The sequence below is a fragment of the Pinus tabuliformis genome, chromosome 8 (assembly GCF_031772625.1).
Source record: "Pinus tabuliformis cultivar Carrire ecotype Pingquan chromosome 8, CPIR1, whole genome shotgun sequence".
In the NCBI taxonomy this organism is placed as follows: domain Eukaryota; kingdom Viridiplantae; phylum Streptophyta; class Pinopsida; order Pinales; family Pinaceae; genus Pinus; species Pinus tabuliformis.
The window spans coordinates 1,645,270,074-1,645,276,833 of NC_142294.1; the positions used below are offsets into that span (position 1 = coordinate 1,645,270,074).

General features: G+C 41.3%; 1 pseudogene; it reads left to right on the top strand.

Moving 5' to 3' along the window:
* The first annotated feature begins 768 nt into the window (after window positions 1-768).
* On the top strand, window positions 769-2,106 carry LOC149242478 (transmembrane 9 superfamily member 7 pseudogene; annotated as a pseudogene).
* The last annotated feature ends 4,654 nt before the right edge of the window (window positions 2,107-6,760 follow it).

Consider the following 6,760-nt stretch of genomic DNA (forward strand, 5'->3'; position numbering starts at 1 on the left):
TGCAGATTTGAATGTGAAGCCAGCTCCTACAGCATGCATCTAGCCAGAGGACACCTACACAAGGAAAACAGCCATGAATCAGCAACCAAGCCATCATGCAACCATAGAAACAAATGCATGCAGCAAATGAGAGACCTCAGCACTTCACAGCAACCATTTGACTTCAGGTACGTGACTGAAACTCATTCTTCTATTGCACAAATCTAATTTAAAAACTGCATGAATGAATGGAATGGTGGAATTGAGCCACGAATATAGTAGGATTGAGCCGATAGTTCCTTGTCCAATTCTCTATCAATCAGCCAGGAATCATGCAACGTGTGTGTTAGACAACTCACATGAAATTTAAAAAAAACACAGACAGTTGTGGATATTTTAAACTCCAGTGCAACTAAGGGTAAGGGATTACAGGCAGATGGGACTGCAGGGGACCAACAGTTTGCATGAGCAGCGCACGTCTCTGCCACCTCACCACAAATCATGCAGTAATTAAAGGAATGCTCGGCTGAAGACTCACGTTAACTGCTGATTCATTTACACTTGCAAACCTCTTCGGCTGAATCCTCTGCCTCTGAATTCTGTTAAACTGACGTCCTTCGCCAAGTTTTTCGGCTTGTTCAAAATTCTCCCACATACCAAGATCGTTCAAAGGCACAGAGACATCCTACAGAAGCCAGACACTCTACAGGCGTTTCTACAGGAAGCTGCGCCACAGGAAACCCAGCATACGAAGAAGCTTGGACTGTTCACGTCGAGGGTGGCAATTCTCAGTGAGTGTAAAGCATGAGTATGAACAACCATGGGATAATGTCAAAGCCCATTTGACAACTTGTGATCCAAATACCAAGCATACAGTGTCAAATTCTGAGATTCCCCAAGAAGTTGTAGAAGACAAAGAAGTTATATTCACTTGTGATGTTACTTTCCGGGAGAGCCCTATGAAATGGGCATCACGTTGGGATACTTACCTTCTTATGACAGATGATCAGATCCATTGGTTCTCTATCATCAACTCATTGATGATTGTTTTATTTCTCTCCAGAATGGTTGCAATGATCATGATGCGAACATTGTACCGGGATATCTCAAAATACAACCAATTAGAAACACAGGATGAGGCTCAAGAGGAAACAGGATGGAAGTCGGTCCATGGAGATGTGGTCAGGGCCCCAACCAATGCAAGCTTACTTTGTGTCTATGTGGGAACTGGAGTTCAGTTTTTTTGCCATGACACCAGTGACAATGATATTTGCAGTCCTTGGTTTCCTTTCTCCTTCGAACCGTGGAGGTTTAATGACAGCTATGCTGCTATTATGGGTGTTTATGGGTTTGTTTGCAGGGTATGCATCGTCACGTCTATATAAGATGTTCAAGGGCACAGAATGGAGGAGGAACACGCTGAAGACAACATTCTTGTTTCCAGGCATTGCCTTTTGCATTCTCTTTATTCTCAATGCACTGCTATGGGGAAAATTCATCTGGTGCAGTTCCTTTTGGGACTATGTTTGCCTTGGTCCTTTTATGGTTTGAAATTTCTGTGCCATTGGTCTTTGTGGGCAGTTACTTTGGCTACAAGAAACCTGCAATTGAAGATCCAGTGAAGACCAATAAAATCCCCAGGCAGATTCCAGAGCAATCTTGGTATATGCAGCCCATTTTCTCAACACCAATTGGAGGCATGTTGCCTTTTGGAGTTGTATTCATTGAACTGTTCTTCATATTAACTTCAATATGGCTGCATCAGTTCTACTATATATTTGGGTTCCTGTTCAGTGTCTCTGTGATCCTCATTGTTACATGTGCAGAGATCACCATTGTCCTGTGCTACTTCGAATTGTGCAGTGAAGATTACAACTGGTGGTGGAGATCTTATTTGACTACGGGCTCCTCAGCATTTTACTTGTTTCTCTATGCCACATTCTATTTCTTCACCAAGCTGGAGATGACAAAGCTTGTTTCTGGAATTTTATATTTTGGCTACATGCCCATCATGTCATACTCATTTTTTGTTCTAACCGGTACAATAGGTTTCTATGCATGCCTTTGGTTTGTGCGGACAATATACTCATCAGTGAGAATTGATTGAGGCTCTGCATGCAGCTGCCATTTTTCAGAGGGGCCGTTTAAGTTTTGGTTTAGGGGAATGGTGCTTGCTCCTTTTATGTTGTTTTAGAGGTTTTTGGGTAACATTACAGGAGACACCAATGTCAATGTGCTGCTGTGGGAGTTAATTCTGAAGATGTTGCAGGAACACAATGCCGAAAGGGGGCCTCCCAACACAAGCAGAAGGGTCCCTACCAAGTTCCCAGGCATCCTCACATCCATCCCTCCATGAACACTCATTTTTTCAGGGTTCGAACACAATCTAGTCATGGTTCAACCTTCTACAGGAAGCTACAGGACTTTCTACAAGAAGTTCTGTATTTTTTACCAGAAACATCCTGTAGAAGCCTTTGGGCAGGCCAGAATCAATTATGGAGAGGGATTTGAAGCTTGAAGTCCGTTGAGGAGGCATGCAACCATTTTTTTTCTTCCATCCTCCACTGGTTTCATGTCCTTTCACCACCATTGCCACCATCAGATTGAATATATTTGCACAATCATACCAAAGCTGAGAATTCTCTAGAAAAATGAGCAAGTAGTGGGAAGAAGCAAAGAGAAAAGCATGGTTTCATGATGGAGAAGAGGACATCACTTCAGAAGCTTGGCATGACAGGGAGGCCGCCAAGGCCATCAAAGATGAGGAGATAGATTGGTTGCTCAGAGGATGAGCAACACTTTCAGTAGGGGGGTGATGATGAGCGCCAAAAATGGATAATTATTTGGGCTCATTCAACCTCCTAATTCGACTTAATCCACCATTCTCATTAGTTTATTGCATGTTTTTGATTATATTTATGCTAATAGAGTGAATTGGGTTAGTCATTATGCCAACAAGTCTAATGTGTGCTTTGTGTAGCCTTTTTGGTCAATTTGGAGACAAAGTCAATGGTTGAAATGAGCACTTGGCAGCCAAATTCGTGGAGAGTATTTTTAGGAAGGTGTTCCCTTCATTTATGGGCCCTTACCTCGAATTCTCCACCATCAGCTCGGAGTTCAAGGGCCACCAAATCAATTAGCACAAGGGCAGCCAAGCAAGTCAAGTAGGACTGTTGTTAACTACAAGTTTTGGGCAGCTGAGTCCCTAAAGTTTAGGAGGACTGTTGGGGTCCTCAATTTGTATAAATAAGAAGGCTTAGGGCCTCATTTTGGTTAGCTGGTAGTTAGCCAATGGTTAGTCATTTTGTAGGCAGAAGTTAGCTAGTTTGTATTTTGATTTTTAGGCAATAGATTAGCTTTGCTTTCAGCTCATTTTCAAGTTCTCCTTGTGGACAGTTTTGATGTAACTCTTCATTTCTTGATCAATAAAGATGAATCCAGCTTTGCACCAGCTCTAAATCTCTCTTAGGAGGTTGTAGCTCTTGGGGTTGGGCCCATCTCAAGCATCCAGTACCTCCTTTGTTTACCCTTATGTGTCTTTGTTGCATTCTTAGAATAAAATCTGCCATTTAGATCTAAATATTGTTTTGTTATTTAGGTTGCTTTTGATGATTAAAGTAGATTTTCATATTCAGATTGATTTGATAGGTTGATAACATAAAGGATCCTTGGAAAAAGGGCTCAAGCACCTCTGATCTTACCTCTCCCTCAGTGGGATCGTGAGTTGGGGCAAAGGTGACCTTGCTGCCCAACAAAAACACTAGTTTGCTTGTCCATGCAATCTTTGGTGTAATGTTTTCATTTGTAGGAGTTAATCATGCGATCAGGCCTTTTGAAATGTTTCTTTGCTTAAGTGTTGTACATGGTTCTCTTTATGAATAAAGCTGCTGTTCATTTGTTTCATTGACAGTTAGACTAGATTAGCTAAGATTTCGATTGTGTGCAGGACTTAGTTGATTCGGTTAAGTGTACACCGTGCAGGGCATCTCCATCTCCCTCTCATTCACCCAAGCTTCGTCTAGGCCAGCTGCTCCATCTCCTAGTTAGGTTCCTCGTCTCACAACTGTCTTTCTACCCACGTAACCCTACCTTATTGCTCCTCCATTGTCTTAGCCTTCTTTAAGCCAAGCCAGCCTTCCACACCCTCTCACCACTCCAACCATCAGTCCTTAGGTCATTTCAGGCCCCTACCCTGCCTCCCTATCCATTCATGCACCTTACCTCACTCACCCATCCTCCAAAATCCAATTTTAAAACATCTTGTAGAAATTTCTGAACATCCTGTAGAAATTCCTGAAACATCCTGTAGAACCCCTGCAGACTTCCTGTAGAAGCTCATAAACACGGTTTCTTGGCAGCCAAACTTTGTGAGACTCTCTGGAAGGGTGTTAGGGACCCCTTAGACCCTCTCTGAACCTTCCCAACCTTTCCCAAGCATTCCTCCCCTTGATCTACCCCTGCACAGTGAAAAGCCAGTTAAAAGCACATGCATGATAATTCTAATAACTTAGTCAAAAATACAAAAAGATGTTTTCTTCAGATATAGGTAGTCTAGACACATGTATTTTACCTTCATAGAAGTAATGGCATCTCTTTCAGTAGTTTGCATGCTCTCCTTTGCGTCAGTAGGACTAGCTGGTAGAATTAGGGTTTGCTAGGGTTTGCGTTTCTTTTTGGCTTTCAGTTTCTTTTTGCAATTAGATTAGCTTCCTTCGAGTTAGCTTTCATCCATCAATTAAAAAGCTTCTTCTAAGAGCTCATAGAAGTTGGCTTAAGCTCCTAGCGGACTTGTGCCAGCTGACCAAGTGACAGCTGCGGCAAGAGCTAGTACTTGTGCATACAGCACCGTCGCTTCCAAGTTTGTTACGAACTACCGGGTTGATAAAATTAAAGAAGGGAGTTCCAGGAGTTGTAGCATTATTGCTACAATACTGGAGCCCACCAGATAGCCACTCCACACATGTGCTAAGAAATGATACACAGTGCTCCTTTGTTTGAAAGGCATCCATTCATTTCCCCAGGAAGGAGAATGCTCCACCAAGGATGAAATCGGCGTGTCAGCAGTTTCACCGATAGTTCTCATCTACATATGCTAACCTGTGTAATGAAATGGGGGAAATGAAAGGTCATGGAAGACCGAGGGTCATGGGGGGCTACATAAGTATTACGTCCTGATAGGAGAGAGGGGCTTTTTGTTTGAAAAAAACAACTCTAATTTATTGTGAATAAAGAGAGACTCTTTGGTTCAATGAGGAGCCAGTGTTTCAGATTGATTTTCCTCTTCTCTTATGTGTTTTGATCAGAATGTTGTCGCTGGCATAAATGCAAATGTATATTTGTTTTTCTTGTGCATATTGATAACTTGCAGTTCATGGTTATGCCTGGTTATTTGAATATGATTCAACATCATGGTTAAATCATGAAAGGTTGTTGATTCAAAACTATGTTAGATATCAGTTTCAAGATTTTCTTCCATGAATTGGAATGTGTATTCTTGTATGAATAATTGGATTGCAATTAGGATTTAATACAGCCTTGTTCTTAAGTGGACCAGTAATTGATTCATTTGGACTTGGGAGTTATATATGATGTTTAACCTCCTTTGTTTTGCTCCTGCAGGCTTGGTTAGGATAGTTAGGATATAAACTAGAATAGTTAGAAATAGCTTAGATAGGAGTTGATACATATAGGTTAGCCGTTTTAATTTTGTTGATTTAATTGAAGCCTTCTTCCTAGAAGCAATCTTTCAACTCATTTAACAGTTTTCGAGGTCCCTTAAAACCCATGGAACTAACCATTCCAAATGAAAGCAGGTCTAATTGGGGCTTGCAATCGAGTTAGTTCCACTTGTTGGTATAGCGAAAATTCACCATGTCAACAAAACAGACGACCATGACCTGCAGGAAATTATTGAAAGGGAGAATCTCGATCTAGAAAAGTTCCTGGAGCAGGGAACCACCAAAGGGGTTGATTCTCTACCACAAGAGGAGTTCGACAGAGTACAACAACTCTTCCTTTGGAGATCTCAGACGAAGGGTTTTGGAGTCAAAAGAAACCATGATAGCTAGGAAAACAAAGGGGTTAAAATAATGGAGGCAACATCAGAACACGCTCTGAAGAACCCAGGAAGGAAAAGAGGAAAAAAAAGATAAAATGAGCTGCTGATAGAGTGTGGGAAACTCATGATCAACTCAGGTAAGAAGAAATATCTCACTAGTTACTCATTTACAAACCTTTATTAATGAAGCTTACAACCTATAATATTAGGGGTCTAGGAAGTAAAAGGAAACATAGAAATCTTAGCAACAAAATAAAAGAAGAAAAACCAGATACGATGTTTATCCAGGAGACAAAATGTTCAATAGATAAAATAAGAGAGATACATAGAAAATGGCTCATCAAGTACGAATATTTATAAGTTAAAGCAGATAACACAGCAGGAGGGATTCTCACACTTTGGAACCCCTAGAAACTTGGAATCCTAGATGCTGAAGCATCCAGGAACTACCTATCAATGGTGATCCAACCTTTAGGTGATAAGGAAGTCTATTTGATCACAAATGTCTATGGTCCTCAAAAGCTTGAAGACAAACTCAGGCTTCTTATCTCACTGGAGGATCTTAGAGAAAGATACCCTATTATGCCCTCAATTCTAGGAGGGGACTTTAATATGATTAGATCTCTTACAGAAAAAAAAGGTGGGACCAGAATACTAGGCAGAGACTCCATAGCCTTCCAGAACTTCCTAAACGACATGAGGCTAGTAGATATGGAGACCAGA